This window comes from Odocoileus virginianus, chromosome 14, assembly GCF_023699985.2.
Source record: "Odocoileus virginianus isolate 20LAN1187 ecotype Illinois chromosome 14, Ovbor_1.2, whole genome shotgun sequence".
Classification (NCBI taxonomy): Eukaryota; Metazoa; Chordata; class Mammalia; order Artiodactyla; family Cervidae; genus Odocoileus; species Odocoileus virginianus.
The window spans coordinates 17,005,062-17,030,135 of NC_069687.1; the positions used below are offsets into that span (position 1 = coordinate 17,005,062).

General features: G+C 35.8%; 1 protein-coding gene across 6 annotated transcripts in view; it reads right to left on the bottom strand.

Moving 5' to 3' along the window:
- CDH18 (cadherin 18) overlaps nt 1–25,074 on the bottom strand; it is a 1,188,046-nt gene that overhangs the window by 110,418 nt on the left and 1,052,554 nt on the right. The window lies entirely within an intron of this gene.

Genomic DNA, 25,074 nt, shown 5'->3' on the forward strand with positions numbered 1-25,074 from the left:
GTCAATCATTCTCCTCCTGACCTCAATTTTTCCCACCATCAGGGCCTAATTCAATGAGTTGGCTCATTGCATCACATGGCCAAAGTACTGGAGCTTCAACTTCAGCACCAGTCCTTTCAATGAATATTTAGGGTTGATTTCATTTAGATTGACTGGTTTGGTCTGTCCAACAGGCTCTTGCTGTAGAATAGGCTCTCAAGAGTCTTTTCCAGCACCTACATGAAGATACTGAAAATTGACTTATGTGTGAGTCTGTATGTGTCTGTTTGTTATTCAACAAAGATTTTTCCCAGTTCTATACATTTGTTTACACTATACTTGACTTCAAATATTATTTTTTAGTTCAACAGCCCTCACCAACATAAGAGTTCATGAGTAGAGCACCTTCTGTGAAACATGATCCCCTGATCTTAATCATGTGCTTTGAGCAGGATCTGTCAAATTGCTAAAGGCACCATATTCCTCTTAACAAAGTTATTTGACCTGGGAAAAGCATGAGACCCACATTTTTATAGGACTCCACCATTCCTCTCAGTTGATGGATGCAAGGATAGGCAGGTGATTCACAATGATTCACAAGGAGATTCCATTCCCCAAAATGTTCAAACTGGAGCTCATCTCTCTTCTCTCTGATACACTGGAAGAGGCTTCTGACAATGCGTGTGCTTCCAAAATTCATGTTGGCATAGATAATCTAAGGTCTGTAATAATTTCTTAGAATCCTTAAAAATGTTACAATATTCCTGAAAGTGAAAGTGTCAGTCACTTGGTTATATCTGACTCTTTGCAACCCCGTGGACTGTAGCCTGCCAGGCTCCTCTGTCCATGGGATTTTCGAGGCAAGAATACTGAAGTTGGAGCCATTCCCTTCTCCAGGAGATCTTCCTGACCCAGGGATTGAACCTGAGTGTCCTGTTTTGCATACACATTTTCTTTACCATCTGAGCCACCAGGGAAGCCCCAGGAAGCTACATATAAAATAGAACACTGTTCTGATGAAAAACATATAGAAAAGTTGCAAAATAAATTAGAACCTATTGCCCAAAACTTTTCGAGATAGGCTAGGAAGTCAACTTCCTGGTTGTGAAAGACTATAAGTTCCAGGTATACTATAACTTTTCATAATTCAATAAGCCACCAAAGGACTTTTGGCTTGTGAAAATTAGGGTGATGACACTTGTAAAAAAAAAAAAGAGTCTTTGTACACAGAGATAAATAAGTAAATCACAGAATTATTATGATGGTATCATTACAAAGCACATTGTTTTAACAAAGGAAGTTGAAAAAATAGTACCAGTGGGTCATAAAAGAGGCATGGCTCAGAAAACCTTCAGGCAGTCTTTCAAGAGGAAACCTATCCTGGAAGAAGACGATTCAGTGCAAAGGAAGAAAGGATATTTGCTGCTAGATGGACCTCTGTTGACAAATAATGTCTCTGCTTTTTAATATGCTACCTAGATTGGTCATAACTTTTCTTACAAGGAGCAAGTGTCTTTTAATTTCATTGCTGCAGCCACCATCTGCAGTGATATAAATGCCCTTAAGTAATTCCCTTTCCTCATATGTTGGCTAAATATAGGGACTCACTTCTAATAAATTGAACACAGCAAAATTAATGAGGTATCACTTCCAAGATAAGGTTATGAAAGCGCTGTGGTTTCTTTCATGAGTACTATTTCTCAAGTTCCCTTAGATTGCTTCCCTGGGGGAAAATATCTATGATGTTGTATTGAAGCCCTATGGAGTGTACCATAGGACAAGTGACTGAAAACTGGCAACAATGATGTCAGTAAGCTGGAAGCAAAAACCATCCCTGCCTCCCCCAGGAAAGCTTCTGAATAAGATCACCACCTCTGCTCCAAACATACTGGGATCTAATAAACCTGAATCTGAAGCACCCAGCTGAGTCAAACCTAGATTCCTGATCTCCAGAAATCATGAGGTAATAAATATTGGTTGTATAAGCTCCTCAATTGGATGATTTGCAGTACAGCAATAGATCATTGTCAGTGATTTGACAAATACAAGGGACCCTGTTCAGTTCTTTCCTTTCTGTGGTGCTTTGCATAATGTTTGGGGAAATTAAAAGCAAAATTGAAACAAAAATCCTAACAAGCAAACAAAAACATGATAAGCAGTTATTCTTGGAGCAAAGTTTTCAAAAGCCTTTTAATCTCCCAATTTTATTTTGTAAAGAAATAAATTATTGCTCTTATAGCCAGTGCTCAAGGTGAAATACTTATAATCAAATTCTCAGCACCAGACACCCATTTCATGGAAAACAATTTTTCAATGGACTGGTGGTGGAGGTTGGTTTGAGGATGATTCAAGTATTTTACATTTATTGAGCCCCTGATTTCTAATGCTGCTGCTTATCTGACAGGAGGTACTTGTCCTCTAGCCAGAGTTTGGGGACCCCTGGGTTAGAGGATACCATGAAGTAGGTGCTTACTTAGTCATGTCTCTTTGCAACCCCATGGACTGTATTCTGCCAAGCTCTTCTTTCCATGGGATTCCTAGGCAAGAATACTGGAGTGGGTTGCCATTTCCTCCTCCAGAGGATCTTCCCAACCCAGATATTGAACACATGCTGCCTGCTGCTCCTGCATTGCAGACAAACTCTTTACCACTGAGCCACCTCGGAAGCCCCTAGAAGACACCGTACATCCAGTAATTACACTCTTTGCTCTTTTTTTTTTTTTACCAAATGGAGTTGAAAATTTCTTTCCACATAAAGACCTACACATGGACTTTTATAGCAGCTTTACTCATCACAGATAAAACTTGGAAGTCATCATTTATTTTTGCTTTTATTGTCTATGTTTCGTGCCATAATCAAGAAATTTTTGCCAAGACTGATGTCAAGAGTTCTTTTCCCTCTGTTGTTCAATGGGTGTAAAATTTCAATCTTTACTTTCTCTTGTGTGTGCTCAATTATGTACGATTCTTTGGGGCCAGATGAATTGTATCCTATGATGCTCCCCTGTACATAGGATTATCCCAGCTGGAGTGGGTTGTCATTTCCCACTTCAGAGGATCTTCCTGAGGCAGGGATTGAACCCGTGTCTCCTGCATTTTCTGGTGGACTCTTTACCACTGAGCCACTCAGCAAGCTACTGAATTATATCGGCTGATTTAATAATTCTAGAGACCTGCTGCATGACATGGTGCCTACAGTAAACAGTGTGGTATTGTGTACTTCAAAATATGGAACTACAGCAGACTAAAAGAGTTCTGCACAGCGAAGCAGATAATCGACAGAATTAAAAGGCAATGCAGAGGATGCATGGAAATATTTGCAAGCTTCCAAAATATATAAATAACTCCTACAACTCAAGCAAAACAAAAACAGAAACAATAATGATTGGAAAAATGCACAAATGGTTTGAGCAGACATTTCTCCAAAAAAAGACATAAAAATAGGCAACAGGTATATGAAAATATGCTCAACATCATTAATATCAGGGAAACGCAAATTAACACTTTAGTGAGAGATAACCTCAAACCTATTAGACTGGCTATTGTTGGCAAAACAAAATGAAAAGTGTTGGCACAGTTTTGGAGAAATTGAAATCCTTGGACACTCTTGGTGGGAAAGTAAAATGGTGTAGCAGCTATGTAAAAGAGTATGGAGCTCCTTGAAAAGAGTAAAAATAGAACTACAACATGATCCAGAAATCCTACTTCAGGGTACATAGTCCAAGGAATTGAAATGGCAATCTCAAAGAGATGCCTGTGTCATTATGATATCTGCAGCATTATTCACAATGGCCAAGATAACAGAAACAACCTATGTCTATTTTATTCTTAAGTGAATAAAAATAATGAATAAAGAAATTGTCCAATATGATAAAAATATCAGCAACTTGGGAAACGGAACTATTGAATGTATATATGTTTATGTATATGATACATATGAATGTATATGTGTGTATGATATTCTAGTGAGATAATTATAGAATTAATAGAAGAGAAAATTTAAAATAAAACAGAGATATTATGATAAATGGATATGAACTCAATGAAGTTTAGATGTCTCTGACAACAAAGATCACTAAGAATATAAAAATAAAGTTACTAGGATTTAAATAATTTCTTAAAATTTTTTTTTTATTTTTCATTTATTTTTATTAGTTGGAAATAATTTCAGGGAAACCAAGGTCTTTGGGATCCAGATGCTTTTAGATAGAAAGCATATTCTAAAAGGAGCTCAAGGCACTTCATGCTCAAATATTTTATTAATATTTCTGTTTTAACATTAATATTCACACGTTCCTTTGAAATTTTAATCCTAAATATATTTTTTAGGTTTTGTCACATTTTAAGATACTATGATTAACCTTGGGAGAAAATATCTAAAATTATCTGAAAATAACAAAAGATTTTAGAGAAAACTTTACACACTATTTATAACAAAATCATGCAATGATCAGTTATGAAGACATACAGCATGCAGAGTCACCTTTAAGAATTCTAACTGAGGGTCAACAGTCCAAAAATAATTAGGTTATTATCATCTCTGAATAATAGTGATAATACACGAATTTTCATTTACCTATTATTTTATGAAAATTGGAATTCCTTTTAGGAGTAAAAACATTTGGGAGAATCTTTAAAGGATATAGTTCAAATGTATTTAGTAATCTTTGACCTGAGGTCTAAAGTTTTGGCTTTCCTATTCATGATGTAATCCAATCACATGGAAAGAGTCAGTTTATGATTTAGAAAGAAATGCACTCTTATTTAAATAAGATTAGCAAAGGTCAAAACTCTCAGAATCTTGGTACACAAGGTAAATGATCTCTTGCCTTTCTGTGTTATTTTTACTCGGTAATTGCTCTCTCTGGGAAAAAGAGAAAAGATCTTATCTTGGATAATTTTACAGTACAGTCTAATCAGCATTTCTACAGTTGCCAAAAAACTCCCTCAGTGTACTCTGCTTGAGTTCACAAAAAGGTTACATACTGTACGAGTGTTATTCAACTTTAAAGAGGAGTAAGGAGGACTAAAAAAAATACATTGAGATTTTATTTCTCACAGACACATAAACACACACACACAAACATATCATACGGATTGTGTTTTTTGACTATCATCATGTATATATTAGCTTGAGAGAAGGAGATCATGTATTCATTTTACAGAAATAAATTTTATAACTGGGTTCATAAGGACAGACACAAATTTAAAACAAAAGACTTGGTTCTTAATTCTCCCTGTTAAAATTAAGGGGAGAGGTTTCTTTTTCCCCCAGTTTCCTTTCTTTTCTTGGAGCATTTACAAGAGAAAACTTGTCATGTGTATGACTATGTATGTGAAATATTTACATATGTATTGCATAGTTAGAAAATATTTACTTTAAAATCTCATAATGCCATAGGTACAATCATAGATCTAGTTGATATAACAAAGGGATTGATTTTAAAAATATCTTTTATAGAATAGGTTATACATTAAAAAATAAAATCCCAATCATTTAACATAATTTTTAAAATGAAGAAATTTATTTTACACATTATTTGGTATATAAAACAGTCAATTTGTTCTTTATCTGTAGCTTGGCTTTTGTAAAAAGTAGTCATATTTGATAATTATGCTATTCCAGTACACTCATAATTCATAAGTTGGTTGTCATATACACAAGCTACAACAGAACAGCCCTGGTTATTGTTTTGATAGTCATCAGTTATGGAGGGATATGCTGTCTGAATTGTGTGGCAATAAAGAATCACTTAAAAAAAAATCTTTCATAGCAAAGCAAATTTTTGTTTTGTTTAAGGCCGAAGTATTTAATGACTTGCAAAAATGTGATGCAAAAGCTGTCCCAAACTAACCAGAGTGTCCAAATTTGCACCACTACATGTTGTGAGGAGAAGAGCTATAGTTTGATGAAAATTACAACCAGCCAGCCTACTTAATGTTGTGAGATAAGCTCTTTTCCTGCATCCATAATTTTTGGATGTATTTTGGTCTTTATAATACACAAATATCACCAGAATATGTTTAAATCTGGGTGGTGTTTTAATATTAAAACATGTTGAGCTGTTTTAATCTGAGTTTCTTTTTTTCCCAGTGATGAAAATTTTCTTTCCAAACATTCATTTTTTGTTGTTGTTTTTGAAGGGATGTTTACATTCATAGATTTTCCTCTCTGTCCTCTCCTGCATATAAAATACTATTGTGCTTATTATATAAAGATTTTTCACATTTTTTCATTTTTATATAATTGTTTTCATATGAGCATTGGTTCTTTTGATTTTTATCACTTTCAAGTTGATCTTTATTAAGCATTTTCAGTTTTCTAGAACTCCTAATTTATTTCCTACATCTGCTTTTACACAACATCAGGTTACTGAACAAAAAGTTAGTTATATCAGAAACTTCAAGCCTTCCTTACTTATTACATTGAAACCATTTCTGTTTATATTTTATTAAAAATGATGATAACCTTCAAACAAAAAAATTTGTTGCCTATACTTGGTTTATCTTCAGATCTCTGGACATCTGTAATATTACCTTCTCTTTTAGTATAGTAATTGTATATACTCCTAACTTTTATTATTTTGTAATACAAAAGGCTTTTTAAAAATCTTATGATATCATTAATTATATATAATTATTATGAGTATTGTGTTTCATAAAATACAAAGCAATTTATATTTTCCCTATGTTTATATATTTTGTGTAAAGAAATATAATGCTTATGTAGTAATATTGATCAATCACTTTATCTTTAGTATCTTTTTTTTTAAATCTTCCCTTTTTCTAATGCCATAAAGTAACCTAAAGTTTCCTTTAAAGTATAAATAGCATATGTCTTTAATCACTTTGGTAAACCTTTAAGATGTTGTCATCTACTTTTACAAGGATGGCTACTGGGGCCTGTGCCTTTCATTATCTGATGTGTATTTTATCTGTAACTCCAACTCGGACATATACCAAGTCCTGGGGTACACATTATATGGCTTCCTAAGGGCTTCACAAAGTCCACTAGATCTACTTTTCAAACCAAGTGGATGTTGATATCTGTTTTATCAACTCCCCTTCAATTATTTTCCCTTAAAAGTTCTTAATTATTTATGAATATGTACCCTTTCACTTGAAGTTTTGGATCAGTCTAGATTGTTGACTCATTCACTAAATGTCACTTACCTTGTGCCAGCATAATTTCAGGTACTGTGCATATGTGCTAAGCCACTTCAGTTGTGTCTAACTCTTTGCAACACCATGGACTGTAGCCTGCCAGGCTCCTCTGTCCATGGGGTTCTCCAGACAAGAAAACTGGAGTGGGTTGCCATGCCCTCCTCCAGGGAACTTCCTCACCCAGGAACTGAACTGAACCCACATCCCTTAAGTCTCAGCTCTTTACCACTAGTACCACCTTGGAAGTCCCAGTTTCAAGTACTAAGTATACAGTAAACAAAACACCAAAATCCTCATCCTTTTGGAGTGCACATTCTTATGGGCAAGATATATGATAAAACTTTATAGTATATTATGAAGTGATAATGCTAAAGATAACAGATTTTTATTATCTGTTTATATGTTGATTAATCACCAAAAATATCTCAGACAACACCAAATATTTAATTCTATCTTGCATAGTATAAGATCTATGACTAAGTTACAACTGCTGGGTTAGTCTCAGTTCAAAGTGAATTTTCATTCCAGAATATGAGCTGAAAACATAGTCATCAGGAAGGCCAAGATAAGGAAAAAAGGATGCAACCACTGAAGGGCACTTAAAGTGCCATGTGGCATGTCTGTTTATCTTCAGTTGGCAAAGCAGCCTTTGACATGAAGTTAAGTAGCAGGAGCATATACACCATTTATAGGAAAACATGATAAGGGAGGGAAAGAAATAAATGATTGTGAAAAAGTAATATAACCTGTCCACAGTCTACTCTCTGAACTCAAATAATTCTTTAGTTTACTCTCTAAACTCTAAGGAACTATGTGTTGCTTAGAGTTAAAAAGTACTTAGCAGTTCCCTGACATTCCCAAATCTCTTTAAATGCAGTACCAGTCTTGATTTTAAGATCTTTCGATATAATCATATACAACATAGCTTTTCTTGTTTCAGAGACCACTGAGTTAGGACACATTATTTGCCCACCACAAATTCAAAATATAATTGGGGATAAATAAAGGCAAAATTATTGAAATAAAAATCCCATTTAGATGGAAAAAAAATGTTAGTGGCTCACAGAAATTAAAAAATGATTCTATGCAATCATTACAAGGGTTTCTGTCCTTAAGACTTTGAGGCTAATTTATTTGTTGAACTCTTTATACTTACATTTTAGCCATAAAAGTCATGAAATTTTGGTTTCTTCCTCTTCTTTTTCATGTCTATTACAAAATATACTTGTATTTTTCTCCCCTGAGCTCATCTCTTTTTTGTAGTATCTTATCAAATACAGCCAATAGCAATCAACTCATAGACATTCTCATTTAAAATCTCTTCTCCTAAAGCCATGGGTACATTAGGTACATTTTCTGCCCTCCAAGTTATTCTAGGAAAATATTTATCAAAGCAAAATACAGTCACTTTATAGCATTTTATAAGCATTACTTAGTGCTTTGCTCTTCTTCAAACACAAATCCACATATTTTATTGTTGTTGTTGCATTAGTCAAATTAATTGATGAATCCTAAATTCAATGGGAGAATAACTTCCACTAATAGGAAAGTATGGCAGAGACAGAAAGAGAATATTTAAATCTACCGGGGCAGGTAAGAGAGATACCAAGTATTTGAGGATAGGAAGTCAGTAAAATACTATTAGAAACAATTCTCTGAGGAAGTGAGACAAATGAGAATGAATGTTGTGTAATGATTGCAGTCCCTGACCCAAACATCTTAAGTAGTTTGTCAATGAGTTTGAATAATGAACTTATCGAATGTACTTTTTGTTTTAATGCATCTTCAAATCATCTTTTTAAAATGCAATATAGCATGTTAATGGTTCTCTGAGAAACAGTTTTTCCTCTTTCTCCTCAATTTGGAAGCCACTTCTCTATTGTTCTTTGTACTCTACTTTTGTTGACAAGTTCATGGTAAGTTATTTATTTTCTTTTTGGTTTTGTAATTCTAAACTTCACCATGGTACATCTAGGTGACAATAATTTTCACCCCGTTTGGAGCTTCTTACAATTTTTTATCTAAGGATCCATGTATGTATTTATTCTTGAAAAATCTTAGTCTAGGGTTTTGTTTGTTTGTTTGTTTGTTTTTTAATACTGCCTCACCATTTTCCTTGCTGTCTTCATATGAAAGTCCTTTTAATTTTGAGCCTCTCAGAAGAATTTTGGCTAATTTTCTTCAAATATGTCTTCCAGTTTACTTTCTCTGTGTCCAATTGTGTCTAACTCTTTCTCTTAACTTGCTTGAGTTCTTAACATCAATGCCTGTGCTCTGTCTTCTGTTGATTGACAGGTGCAGTTTTTCCCTTTTTTTTTTTTTTAATTTCAGAGCAATCCCTGGTTTCATGCCATACACCTAGCTCTAGTAATATCTCACTGAATTCCTGGGATTGTATACTCCCTCTTTTCTCCACGGCTCACAAGCTAAGATGCCGAGCCAGATCCTGCCTTACAGAGGCTCTGAGCTCCCACAACACAACTTGAAAATTTCTCACTTGAAGTACCAATGCACTCACACTACTGTGACCATGTGAAAATATGAAGTCTACATAGGGAAAACTTATATCAGTGGCAGAATGCACATAAACTCCTAAATTCTTATTATTCCAAAGTATTACACTTAGGCTTTACAGAACTCTACAACAGATCTCTGGTAGAAAGGAACTCCCACATGTTCTTTATATTTTCAAGGTCAGAAGACAACACGACAATACCTAGGCAAATATGCAAGAGTATATTCTCTCTAGCAGAATAGGTGGCTGTATTGGAAAAAAAGGAGTCTCTCAGTTCTATAGCTAATGAGAGCTTAGAGATTCTAGGACTAACTCATATCTATTGAATTGTTTGTGTTTGCTTTTTTTTAAACAATGAAATCAATGTTCAGATTGTCTGCCACTTTTTTCCCTTCATTCCTCTAAATTTAGGTTCCTTTTTATAGTAGCTACTTAACTGCTGTAAAAGCAAAATATCAATAATTTATACACTACATTTATTTTCCTGTAAAGATCATGAAGGTTGGTTCACTCCTAGCAGTTATAAGATATAGCTCAGCAGTGGCCATTGGACTGGGAAAGGTAAGTTTTCATTCCAACCCCTAAAAAGGGCAATGGCAAAGAATGTTCAAACTACCATTCAATTACACTTATTTCACATGTTAGCAAGGTACGCTCAAAATCCTTCAAGCTAGGCTCCAACAGTACATGAATGGAAAATCTCCAGATGTACAAGCTGGACTGAAGAAAAGGCAGAGGAACCAGAGATCATATTATCAACATCTGTTGGACTGTTGAAAAAGCAAGAGAAATCCAGAAAAGCATCTACTTCTGCTTCATTGACTATGCTAAAACCTTTGACATGTGGATCACAACAAACAGTGAAAAATTCTTAAGAGATGTATCAGACCACCATACCTGCCTCCTAAGAAACCCGTTTGCAGGTCAAGAAGCAACAGTTAGAACCAGACATGAAACAATGAACTGTTTCAATATTGGGAAAAGAGTATGTCAAGGCTGCATATTGTCATCTTGCATATTTACTTTATATGCGGAGTCAGTTCAGTTCAGTCACTCAGTCGTGTCCGACTCTTTGTGACCCCATGAACGGCAGCATGTCAGGCCCCCCTGTCCATCACCCACTCCCAGAGTCTATCCAAGAGTACATCATGCAAAACGTGTGGATGGATGAATCACAAGTTGGAATCAAGATTGCCAGGAGAAATATCAACAGATTCAGATATGCAAATGATGCTACTCTAATGGCAGAAAGTTAAGAACTAAAGAGCCTCTTGATAAGGGGGAAAGAGGAGAGTGAAAAAGCTGGCTTAAAACCCAACATTTGAAAAACTAAGATTATGGCATCCAGTCCCATCACTTCATGGCAAACAGATGGGGAAAAATGGAAACAGTGACAAACTTTATTTTTGTGGGCTCCAAGATCACCGTGGACAGTAACTGTAGCCATGAAATTAAAAGACACTAGCTCCTTGGAAGAAAAGGAATGACAAACCTAGACAGCATGTTAAAAAAGTAGAGACATCAGTTTGCCAATAAAGATTGGTATAGCCAAAGCTGTGGTTTCTCCAGCAGTCATGTACGGGAATATGAGGTGGACCCTAAGGAAGGCTGAACACCAAAGAATTGATGCTTTCGCATTGTGGTGTTGGAGAAGACTCTTGAGAGTCCCCTGGACTGAAAGGAGGTCAAACCAGTCAATTCCAAAGGAAATCAATCCTGAATGGACTGATATTGAAGCTGAAGCTCCAATACTTCAGTAACCTGATGCAAAAAGCCAACTCACTGGGAAATACAGTGTCCGATGCTGGGAAAGATTAAGGGTAGGATGAGAAGGGGGCAACAGAGAATGAGATGGTTGGATGGCATTACCTTATCAATGGATAAGACTTTGCACAAACTCCAAAATTTTTCTTAATGAAATGTCTGTTACACCAAATGTCTACTATACAATCTATAGCATCTCTGATGCCTTAATTTATTTTATGGTAGAATTTATTACACTTAAGATTATTCCTGGATATGAAGTTTAGACTGGCTGAACTATGAGGTGGCAGAATGTGCATTATTGGATTTTAGGTACCATATTATTTATAGCACATTAGTGATGTCCTTTTCTCTTAGTTTGAATATATGTGTATTGTTTCTAAGTAATGATCTGCCTCATTAGCAAGTTTTAAAGATAACTTTAAATAATATTACCAATTTTGATGTTGACTACACAATTTTACATGGCATAGAGATACAGGTATCATTTCATATTTTATTTCTGAATGTGCCATAATTTCATATGTCATATGTGATCCTTTTCAAATAATTTCTTAGAGTCTATCGTAAAATGCTAATGATTAGCTGAAGCACATTTAAGAAAGGAAGAGTTGATGGGAATAACAAAAAAGAGCATTTGATTCATTGAAGCTTGTCCCTTTTAATACACTTTTTTCCCAGGATAGTCTTGATTCTAATTGCTTTTTAAAAGACTTTGTGTCTATGCTTCAATAACTTTGCAAGGTGAGCAAATAAGTTATTCCCTAAGATTAACCCCATGCCCTAGCCTGTAAGAACTGCAATCAACTAATCATTACATTTATGCAAACTAATTAATATTTTATTACATGAATAATATTGACAAGAAAGTGACTACCTTAAAAACATATATATATATATATATATTTATTTATTTATTTATAGAAGATTTTGAGAGACAGGAAGCTGATTGACATGTAAGTGGTTAAGATATTGTGATGTATGACTTACCAGCATATCTGACATCATAAATTAACCAGAGAGTTTTAAAAATTAACTTGTTTTATGCATATACAGTATACATTAGAAATGCTAATTTCAAATTAAAAACAGAAAGATGACTTTCCTGAATCTAAGACACTTTTACTGAATACTAATCACTAAACATTATGTTAAGCTCTGCATACAATATTTTTAATATATGAATAATATAAATGACTAATTCTACAGCTATTTGAATTCCATACATTAGAAGGATAATTGACCTACATCAGAATATTCACTGTAATCAGGAACAATATCTTTAAAATTGCTTAGCCTACTTCTTCATTATCATGTGTCAACATGCACTATTCCAAAGCCGGTTCTCCTGTACAAAATGTGTTTTTCTTCAAAACAATGATACAATGGGGCCACTTTTCTTTTTAACATCCCCTCATTTATAATCATAAACATGATTCATAAAAAAACTGAAAGAATGCTTAGAACTTCCCTGGCAGTCCAATGGTAAAGAATCTGTCTTCTAATGCAGGGGATATGAGTTTAATCCCTGGTTGGGGAGCTAAGACCCACTTGCAAAAGGGCAACTAAGCCAGTGAGTTACAACTACAGAAGACTGCACACAACACAGTAAAAAAAAAAAAAGTGAACTTATATATACTAACTGAAAACCTTTCCTACTTTTTTCCAGTGTTCAATGAAGAATTAGAAATTTATTTGTAAAGACTCTAAGAAATATATGCTCGTGACCATGAACATATATATCTATACAAGATAAACAGAACAAGTAAAAATGAATAAATAAATAAATCAGTCTACAACTCTCCCACAGTATACAGTTAAACAGACCAAAAACAAATCATAAAATAATTGACATGTTATAACTGATCATTTTCCACTTAGGTAATTTCAAATTATTCAAAAATATACAACTTCAAAATTAAAATAATTCCACAAATTTATTAAATTTGGCTGTTACCTTGTCTGAGAAACTGTTCTCATCAGGTATATGTATCTTGTTTAATAGAATAAATATATAATAAAATATCTTTTCAATTCTTTATATATTAAATCATAACATAGATAAATATATTTTGTCTTTAATAGGGTTGAATGAAAAACTATCTTGAATAGATTCCCAATTTTCTTTCAAAATGTATACTTTCAATTTAGCTAGGTTAAATATTAAATTGATATACTACTTTTCCAAGTACTTTCCATGACCTTTCAACTTAAAAAAGTGGAGTGGTATTTCCAATCTGGATTTGATGGAATGGTATATATCTAACTATGTTGTGGGCTTAGTTGCTCAGTCATGTGTCCGACCCTTTGCAACCCCATGGACTAGAGCTCATCAGGCTCCATTGTCCATGGGGATTCTCCAGGCGACAAAACTGGAGTGGGTTGCCATGCCCTCTTCCAGGGGATCTTCCCAACCCAGGGATCAAACCCAGGTCTCCCGCATTGCAGGTGGATTCTTTACCATCTGAGTCACCAGGGAAGCCCACATCTGACTATCTCTCCAATCAAAAATACAAGTATGCAAGCTGCACAATGTACATAGAATGACTGTCATTGAAAAGCATTCAATGCAGGAAGGTCTGGATGAGGTATAGGCCTTGAGGGAAAGGAAGCACACGAGATTAGTTTTACATTCTCAGAGATTCAGGGCATTTTTCAACATAATGTACTAAAGAGAAGAACCTAACAGAAATTATGTACTTTGTGAGACCAAGGTTTGGATTAAAGGTCTGCCACAGTAGCTGAAAGGAGAATGAAGGCACAAATAAGAAACTGTAGAGAAATGAACCCCAAAGACTGAATGTCTTTCCTTATGGTAATTATAGATATATGCACTACATTTGCACATATAGAGACTCAAAGAAACTGAAATAAAGCAAAGCCGGAAGACATAAAGAGCTACACAGATATTTCAGAAGGTATGAGGCACCAGGAATCAGATTTAGTAAATGCTTTTGACTCCAGCTGATATTAGAGAAAAATTAGTTCTTAGGATTAAGAGCATATTTCCCAGGAATAAGGGAAAAGATGAAATTTACCAGTTATAGCAAAGTTTAACTATGCTAGTATGGAGTAGTTACTCCATATTATATAAAACTCTATATGAATTGCTTAAATTCATAAATTTGAGCAAATTCAGGGAGATAGTGACAGACAGGGAAGCCTGGCATGTTGCAGCCTGTGGAGTTGCAATGAGTCGGACATGAATGAGCAACTGCATGACAACATACTCTAAATTTAATCTACAAGAAAATAGCATATCTCTGTGGAAAAGGGTGACATAATCAGGAACTTCTACAGTTTCTTACATACAATGTTCAACCAATAATAATAAAATACACTTGAAAATGAAATATTACTAAAATCGAAAAGGAACCAGTCAGTAAAATGACCCATAGATGATGTTGATTTTAGAATTATTAGGAAAGGATTTTTAAATACCTAAGATAAATACTTAATAACATATAGAAAACTACTAATGACTATAGAAGTAAAATAGAAAATAAATATTAAATAGCACCAGAAAGATAAATTATAATTGCCTTAAAGCACAAATCTTTAACTAACAAGAAAATGGCAATTCCATATAAGGCTAAATATGAGACAAAAGTAGTAAACTCAAAGAGGTTCAAAGAGTTTAAAGTTGTTCATTATTTCAAGTGATAAATTATATCTTAAGGTGGAATGAAATAAACTGTAATATCTAAAGCAAACATTAAAGAAAACAGAAGAAAGTAAAATAAAAAATAATTGATGGAGGATAAAATGAACAAAATTATATATATGAATAATTCATAGAAAGTAAGGAAGGAGAGAATAGAAAAAAACAAACAAAAGAAACAAGTACAAAGATAATGACTTAAAAAGAAAATGTATCAGTAATTATTTATAAATGTATCAGTAAACTATTTAGGCAGTTAGAATAGGAAAAAAGAGTCCAAAATAGTGTTGGCTAAAAGACAAAGGAAGGGAAAAGTCCATGAAAATAGAACAAAGGAAGGTCCAAGGACCAGAGTGAGACCCTCGAGTGAAACAAACAGCCCTCCTGGCTAGCCCAGTTTATAGAGGCCAGGCTCAGAGGGAAGAGAAAAAAACACATAAAAAGAGGAGTCAAAATTGAGCCACTCGCCTCTTTGGGGTTGGTCCGCCTTCATGCCTTGAGGATTTTTCCTTTGCTTGCCAAATAAAACTGACCTGTAACTGAGCAGTAACACTGGTCTGCCATTTCAAATTTTTGTTGTGGCGAGACAGAACTGTTCCAATCCCAACATAAGTTAAAAGTAAACAACAAAATGTGAAGCCAGATTAAAACAAATGAACAAAAACTTAGTTTATGGCTTACATAAAACATTTTAAAAGTAAGAAAATATAGTGAATAAGGAAAATAATGAAAAATATTATTCCATCCAACTGTTAAATAAAAAAAAAGGAAAAGAAACATCTTGAATAATTATATTAATATCAGTTAAACTGGACTTTAAGTTAAAAATCATTGTTAAAGAGAGATGCTTCAAAAGGAAATATTTTCAAACTAAGAGGAGGACATCATGCCTTAAATCTGGGTATATCCAGTAACATGATTTCAAACTATATTTAACCAAAATGAAAAGACATAATCAAAAAAAAATTTAAAAATAAATAGAAAAATCCAGTATTTTAATGGGATACATTAGCATACATCTCTCAATAGCTGACAAACAAAATTTCTGTTTGGCTATAGAAAATTGGAATGACATATTGAATAAACCCACCGCCCTGGGGAGTTCATCTTTCACTCAAAAAAGATGAAGTTTTCCTTATTGGGGAATGGAATGCAAGAGTAGCAAGTCAAGAGATACCGGGAGTAATAGGCAAATTTGGTCTTGGAGTACAGAATGAAGCAGGGCAAAGGGTAACAGAGTTTTGTGAAGAAAACTTAACTAATCATAGCAAAAACCCTCTTCTGATAATACAAGAGAAGACTCTACACATGGGCTTCACCAGATTGCCACTACTGAAATTGGATCGATTATAATCTCTGCAGCCAAAGATGGATAAGCTATACAGTCAGAAAAAAAAAAAAAAAAAGACTGGGAGCTGACTGTGGCTCAGATCATGAACTCCTTATTGCTAAATTCAGACTTAAAGAAAGTAGGGAAAACCACCAGACCATTCAGGTATGACCTAAATCCAACTGCTTACAACTATACTGTGGAAGTGACAAATAGATTCAAGGGATTAGATCTGAAAGAGTGCCTGAAGAACTATGGAAGGAGATTTGTGACACTGTACAGGAGGCAGAGATCAAGACCATTCCCAAGAAAAAGAAATGCAAAAAGGCCAAATGATTGTCTGAGGAGACCTTACAAACAGCTATGAAAAGAAGAGAGGCAAAGGGCAAAGAGAAAAGGAAAAATACACCCATTTAAATGTAGAGTTCCAAAGAGGAGCAAGTGGAGATAAGAAAGCCTTCCTCAGTGATCAGTGCAAAGAAATAGAGGAAAACAATAGAATGGGAAAGACTAGAGATCTTCAAGAAAATTAGAGATACCAAGGGAAAATTTCATGGAAAGATGGGCACAATAAAGGACAGAAATGGTATGGACCTAACAGAAGAAGAAGATATTAACAAGATATTAAGAGGAAAGAATACACAGAAGACTACACAAAAAAGATCTGTACAACCCAGATGATCATGATGGTGTGATCACTCACCTAGAGCCAGACATCTTGGAATGTGAAGTCAAGTGGGCCTTAGGAAGAATCACTACAAACAAAGCTAGTGGAGGTGATGGAATTCCATTGAGCTATTTCAAATCCTGAAAGATGATGCTGTGAAAGTGCTGCACTCAATATGCCAGCAAATTGGGAAAACTCAGCAGTGGCCGCAGGACTGGAAAAGGTCAGTTTTCATTCCAATCCCAAAGAAAGGCAATGTCGAAGACTGCTCAAACTACTGCACATTTATACTCATCTCACAAAATAGCAAGTAATGCTCAAATTCTCCAAGCCAGGCTTCAACAGGACATGAACTGTGAAATTCTAGATGTTCAAACGATTTAGAAAAGGGAGAGGAACCAGAGATCAAATTGCCAACATCTGTTGGATCATCAAAAAAGCAAGACAGTTCCAGAAACACATCTATTTCTGCTTTATTGACTATGCCAAAGCCTTTGACTGTGTGGATCACAACAAACTGTGGAAAATTTTCTTCAAGAGATGGGAATACCAGACCACCTGATGTACCTCCTGAGAAATCTGTATGCAGGTCAAGAAGCAACAGTTAGAAATGGACAGGGAAAAACAGACTGGTTTAAAATTAGGAAAGGAATATGACAAGGCTGTACATTGTCACCCTGATTATTTAACTTATATGCAGAGTACATCATGAGAAATTCTGGACTGGATGAAGCACAAGCTGGAATCAAGTTTTCTGGGAGAAATATCAATAACCTCAGATATGCAGATGACACCACACTTATGGCAGAAAGAAGAGAACTAAAGAGCCTCCTGATGAAAGTGAAAGAGGAGAGTGAAAAAGTTGCTTTAAAATTCAACCTTCAGAAAACCAAGATTATATCATCTAGTCCCATCACTTCATGGCAAATAGATGGGGAAACAGTGACAGATTTTCTTTTTTTTTTTTTTTTTAGTCTCCAAAATCACCGCAGATGGCGACTACAGCCTTGAATTTAAAAGACGCTAGCTCCTTGAAAGAAAAGTTATGACCACCACCTGGAAGCTGTGGTACATATACACCATGGAATATTACTCAGCCATTAAAAAGAATTCATTTGAATCAGTTCTAATGAGATGGATGAAACTGGAGCCCATTATACAGAGCGAAGTAAGCCAGAAAGATAAAGACCATTACAGTATACTAACACATATATATGGACTTTAGAAAGATGATAACGATAACCCTATATGCAAAACAGAAAAAGAGACTCAGATGTATAGAACAGACTTGTGGACTCTGGGAGAAGGCGAGGGTGGGATGTTTCAAAAGAACAGCCTTGAAACATGTATATTATCTAGGGTGAAACAGATAACCAGCTCAGGTTGGGTACATGAGACAAGTGCTCGGGCCTGGTGCACTGGGAAGACCCAGAGGGATCGGGTGGAGAGGGAGGTGGGGGGGGGACTGGGATGGGGAATACATGTAAATCCATGGCTAATTCATTTCAATGTATAACAAAAACTACTGTAATGATGTAAAGTAATTAGCCTCCAACTAAAATAAATAAATAAATAAATAAATAAAATTGGAAAAAAAAAAAAAGAAAAGTTATGACCAACTTAGACAACTTTTTAAAATGCAGACATTGCTGTTCCAACAAAGGTCTGTCTAGTTAAAGCTATGGTTTTTCCAGTCGTCATATATGGATGTGAGATTTGAACGATAAAGAAAGCTGAGCACTGAAGAACTGATGCTTTTGAAGTGTGGTGCTGGAGAAGATCCCTGAGTGTCCGTTGGACTGCAAGGAGATCCAACCTGTCCATCCTAATGGAAATCCGTCCTGAATACCCATTGGGAGGTCTGATCCTGAAGCTGAAACTCCAATCCTTTGACCGCCTGATGTGAAGAACTGATTCATTTGAAAAGACTGATGCTGGGAAAGACTGAAGGCGGGCAGAGAAGGGAATGACAGAGGATGAGATGGTTGGATGGCATCACTGATTCAATGGACTTGAGTTTGAGTAAACTCCAGGAGTTGGTGATGGACAGGGAGGCCTAGCGTGCTACAGTCTATGGGGTCACAAAGAGTCAGACTGGACTGAGTGACTGAACTGACTGAACTGATTGAATAAACCTGAATTAATTTATATATGTAGAAAACTAACCATGAAGTTGGTTCACCTTTTAAATCAATTACATGTTGATATTTAAGGAAACTCTCAAGAAGTTTCAAAATACATGTCTTAGCCATAATAAAATAAACTACATATTTTTTCTAAAGTATATGAGAAAAACTTCCACTTGCTGGTAATTAAAACATACACTTCACATTCTGGTGGATCAAGGGGAAGCTTGGTTGCTTCTTTCACAACTGTTTAAAAAAAATATTAATGTTGAATTCATTATATGTCATTTATATTTGTTTTCATAAAAACTAATTAAAAAAATGATCCTTCACTGAAATATTTTGCTCTTGACAAAGATCATATCAATATTAATGGATTCATCAGCATTTTTTCCTTTTTCACTAACATTAAAATTTACCCATAGCAGTTATAATTTTATAGTTAGCATTATGGGAAATACTGCCATCTATTGAACTTTTCAGACTTGATCCTCCCAACATTACATTTCACTATATCAACTGGACTCACAAGGGGACCACTTAACAATTTGGCAATCATTTCAGGTTCTTAGGGGAGTTTTGTTAAATAATCAAATTTCTACTCTTTTATTGTGATTATTTGACATGCATTATTCTTCTTTCCCTAGATTGGTTACTTACTCGACAAGTTCAATTCAGTTCAGTCACTCAGTCGTGTCTGACTCCTTGCGACCCCATGAACCACAGCACGCCAGGCTTCCCTGTCTATCACCAACTCCCAGAGTTTACACAAACTCATGTCCATTGTGTCAGGGATGCCATCCAACCATCTCATCCTCTTTCACCCCTTCTCCTCCTGCCCTCAATCTTTCCCACCATCAGGATCTTGTCAAATGAATCAGCTCGTCGCATCAGGTGACCAAAGTATTGGAGTGTCAGCTTCAACATCAGTCCTTCCAATGAACACCCAGGACTGATCTCCTTTAGGATGGACTGGTTGGATTTCCTTGCACTTCAAGGGCCTCTCAAGAGTCTTTTCCGACACAGTTCCAAAGCATCAATTCTTCGGTGCTCAGCTTTCTTCATGGTCCAACTCTAACATCCATACATGACTACTGGAAGAACCATATCCTTGACTAGATGGACCTCTGTTGACAAAGTAATGTCTCTGCTTTTTAATATGCTGTCTAGGTTGGTCATAACTTTGCTTCCAAGGAGTGTCTTTTAATTTCATGGCTGCAATCACCATCTGCAGTTATTTTGGAGCCCCCCAAAATAAAGTCAGCCACTGTTTCCTACTGTTTCCCCATCTATTTTCCATGAAGTTATGGGACATGATGCTATGATCTTGGTTTTCTGAATGTTGAGCTTTAAGCCAACTTTTTCACTCTCCTCTTTCACTTTCATCAAGAGGCTCTTTAGTTCTTCTTCACTTTCTGCATATCTGAGAGGTGTTATCTGCATATAACAGACATGCACCACCAAAGGTGGTGTTATCTGCATATCTGAGGTTACTGATATTTCTCCCGGCAATCTTGCTTCCAGCTTGTGCTTCAAAGCAGTGACTGCATGGCACAAGAGTAGCCGAGAGGAAATACTCCACGTCCAAGGTAAGGAGCAGTGGCTGTGCTTTGCAGGAGCAGCCGTGAAGAGATACCCCACGTCCAAGGTAAGAGAAACCCAAGTAAAATGGTAGGCACTGAGAGAGGGCATCAGAGGGCAGACAGATTGAAACCACAGTCATAGACAACTAGTCAGCCTGATCACATGGACCACAGCCTTGCCTAACTCAATGAAACTAAGTCATGCTGTGTGGGGCCACCCAAGATGGTCAGGTCATGGTGGAGAGGTCTGACAGAATGTTGTCCACTGGGGAAGCAAATGGCAAACCACTTCAGTATTCTTGCCTTGAGAACGCCATGAACAGTATGAGAAGGCAAAAAGATAGGACACTGAAAGATGAACTCCCCAGGTCGGTAGGTGCCCAATAGGCTACTACTGGAGATCAGTGAAGATATAACTTCAGAAAGAATGACGGGGTGGAGCCAAAGCAGAAAATCTACAAGGGCAACTCTCAAAATACAGCTCCCTTTAGGGCTCAAGTTTACTTTATAAACTTTCAAGTTCATAAGGCATCGATATTTATATGCATATTCTTTACACAGAATAATAGACTTCAGTGATTTTTACCTGCCTGAGAATAAATTTAAAAATGACTAGAATACAGTTAAAATCAGAGAAGGAAATGGCAAAAATCTTAAAAAGTAGAAAAAATTCCTTTCAATAGAAGGGATAGTATTGAGGAATTTATACCTTGAGATTTTTTTTTTTTTTTTAAAGAAGAACTGGGCAACTTTTGTGTCCGTGGAGTAAGGATTCAAGCCAAAGATATATTGATTTGTTCTCTTACACTGAGAGTCTTGCAAGTAGCTCCCATTCCTAATACATTCCTGCCCACATACAGGCATTATTGGAATTCTACAGGGGCTGTGCCCTTGGTTGTATATGTACCTTTGAGTCTCTTGTTCTCCCCTATAGCCTCCCTGACACTCACAGGCAGCCTGCTTTCACCTAGACTTTTGTTTGTCTTGTATTCCAGGCCACTGAGTTTGTATCTCCCTAGAGCAGAGTCTTTGTAAAGCAAATTATTAGTCTAGTTCCCTCTGTAACTCTCAAATGCTTACTAAAACCTATGCAGCTTAAATTAAGATAAAGTAGAGAGACCTCGAGTCTGTCATCCAGAGTGAAGTAAGCCAGAAAAAGAAAAACAAACATATTAACACACACATGTGGAATCTAGAAAAATGGTACACATGAACCCATTTGCAGGGCAGGAATAGAGAAGCAGATGTAGAGATCGGACGTATGGACATGGGATGGGGGGTGAGTTGGGAGAGTAGGATTGACATATATACAATACCACATGTAAAATAAATAGCTAGGGGGAACCTGATATAGAGCACAGGTTGGTCGGCTCAATGCTCTGTGATATCCTAATGAGGTGGGACAGGGTGGGGCATGGCAGGGAGTCTCAAATGGGTGGGCACAGCAGAAGCCAACAGAACACTGTAAAGCGATTATACTCTAATTTAGAAGAGATCCAGTGGTAGCTTTAAATTGAGATATAAGAGGTAAGAAATTGAGGCCATGGTAAATTAATAGAAGAAAGAAAAATGCAATGTTAAAAACGTGTGCCAAATATTTACACTAGAGTCAATCACAGTCTTGCTGTAACATTACTTTCACAGCTGAAGAGGAAAAAAAAAAAAATGTCAGAAGAAATGTAAAACAAACAAACAAGAACATCTTAAGAGAAACAATCAGATTTCTGGGTCTATTTAATGACTGGATAAGATCTTTATAGAATTTGAACTGTGTGTAGATTTGTGCATTTTGTGGTGCTTTATGTATGCAAGTCTTCATAATACATATCATTTTTTTGTTTCTTCAAGCAACTTGCAAAGTTTCCCAATATATAGTTTGTCATTTTTGTTTTCATTTGATGAGTTATAATGCTTTTGGGAAAATTAAAGAATACTGTAAGCTACTCTTATTGTGGTGACACCAAATCATTCTGAGAGCAGCAATGTGTTTAGAGCAGTATGGGTGCAAAATAAAAGATCTTTTAAACAAATCAGAGTGTGAAGTTCTGGGTGTGTACTGTCTCTGTTTCAAAACACTAAGAGCATATCACCATGTGGCAGGATTGACAGTTGTCAGTCATTCTGAGGAGACTAAAGATATGTAGATCCCATTAGTGATTAATGTAATGAGTTCACTCAAAGAGTATTCATTTATTCTTTGTCAAGTTAAACAATTGTTTCACTAGGAACTGATGCTTCAGCAACAATCATAAATCAGAAAAAAGTTAGGGATACATTTTTCTTTATTCATCACCATTTTCTGATTTTCTGGTGATTTCTAAAATCAGTTTAATGGACTTGTCAGGTTAAAATCAGTTTATTGAGCCCCACGCATAATTTTTTCATTCTATTATAATAAGGGTTATAATATTCATATACATCTTAAAAATACTGTTGGTAGAATCTACTTAAATAACATAGGTTGAAAATGAGGTTGGTGTTGTAATTATAACAAAGTTTATATTCAGCTTAATTCAGCACTATCACTCATTACCTCTTAAAAAAAAAAAATTTTTTTTGAACTTTAGTCTCTGGTGGCTCAGTAGTAAAGATTCTGCTTGCAGTGCAGGAGACCTGGGAGATGCAAGTTTGATCCCTGAATCAGGAAGATCCTCTGGTGAAGGATATGAAACCCACTCCAGTATTTTTGATTGGGAAATCCCATGGGCAGAGGAAGGAGGCAGGCTCCTATCCATGGGGTCGCAAAAGAGTTGGACATGACTTAGTGACTAAATCAACCAACGAACTCCTTCTTCTATAAAAGGGTTTTGTTGTTGTTTAGCCCAACATTTTGCCACCCTGTTGACTGCAGCATACCAGGCTCCCCTGTCCTTCACTACCCTCCAGAGTCTGATCAACTCATGTCCATTGAATTGATGATGCCATCCAACAATCTCATCCTCATCCTTCTCCTCTGGCCTTCAATCTTTCCCAGCATCAAGGTCTTTTCCAATGAGTTGGCTCTTTACATAAAATTGGCCAAAATTTTGGATCTTCAGCCTTAGTCTTTATGATTAATATTCAAGGTTAATTTCCTTTAAGATTGACCTGTTTGAGCTCCTTGCCATCCAAGGGACTCTCAAGAGTCTTCTCCAGCACCACAGTTCAAAGGCATCAATTCTTCAGCACTCAGGCTTCTTTATAGTCCCACTTTCACATCCATACATGACTACTGGAAAACCATACCTTTGACAATATGGACTTTTGTTAGTAAAGTGACATCTCTGCTTTTTAATATGCTGCCTAAGCTTATCATAGCTTTTCTTTCAAGGAGCAAGCATCTTTTAATTTCATGGCTGCAGTCACTATCCGATTACACTTGTCTTATAATGAAATATGTGTATATGCATATTGTGTGCAATAAGGGATTAAATGAGTACAAAAATACACTGCAATTTTGTAAAATGACTTGGAATTTAATTATACTTCATAGTTTAATAATATGGACTTATCTATGACTTATAATTTTCTTTCAAACATGTTTTCTTCATAGAGCAAAAGCCACTTGAAAGAACCAAGTCACATAATCTTGTCCTTAGAATTGATATTTTAACGGAGCTCTGCCTAATCATGAATTCAACTTGCATGTCTTTATCCATGGTCTTTTAACAATAGTAGTTTGACAGAGTATTTAAATTCAACTCATTTACTCATTCATTTCATAGCCATTTAACCAGGGCTAGGCACCAATCTAAACACTTAATGATATAAAGAAAATCAAACATCATTCTTCCTTAGAGGGACTCCCAATGTAGGGGAGATATGCACCTATGGAGATAAATATAGCAGAAAAGCACATGGGAAAGTGCCATGTTACAGAAACCAAGGGTTAATTAACTGTCTGCTAATTCTGTAGTGGAGTTCAGAGAAACTTTTAAGAGGGCTTTTAAACAAAGGAATGTGGTAGTCCTGGTGGCTCAGATGATAAAGTATCTGCCTTCAATACAGGAGACCCAGGTTTGATCTCAGGTTTGGGAAGGTCCCCTGAGGAATTGAATGACAACCCAACCAAGTATTCTTGCCTGGACAATTCCATGGACAGAGGAGCCAGGAGGGCTACAGTTCATGGGGTCACAAAGAGTCAGACACAACTGAGTGACTATCACAAACAAAGCAATGTGAGTGAAAAATTCTAGACTGATTTACAGATGTGCAAACTCTAGCTGTGTTTTCGGAACAGGCATTATTCCATTGTGTACTGAGAGCAATACCGAGAGATAAGGCTGGGTAAGCCTTTCACACTGAC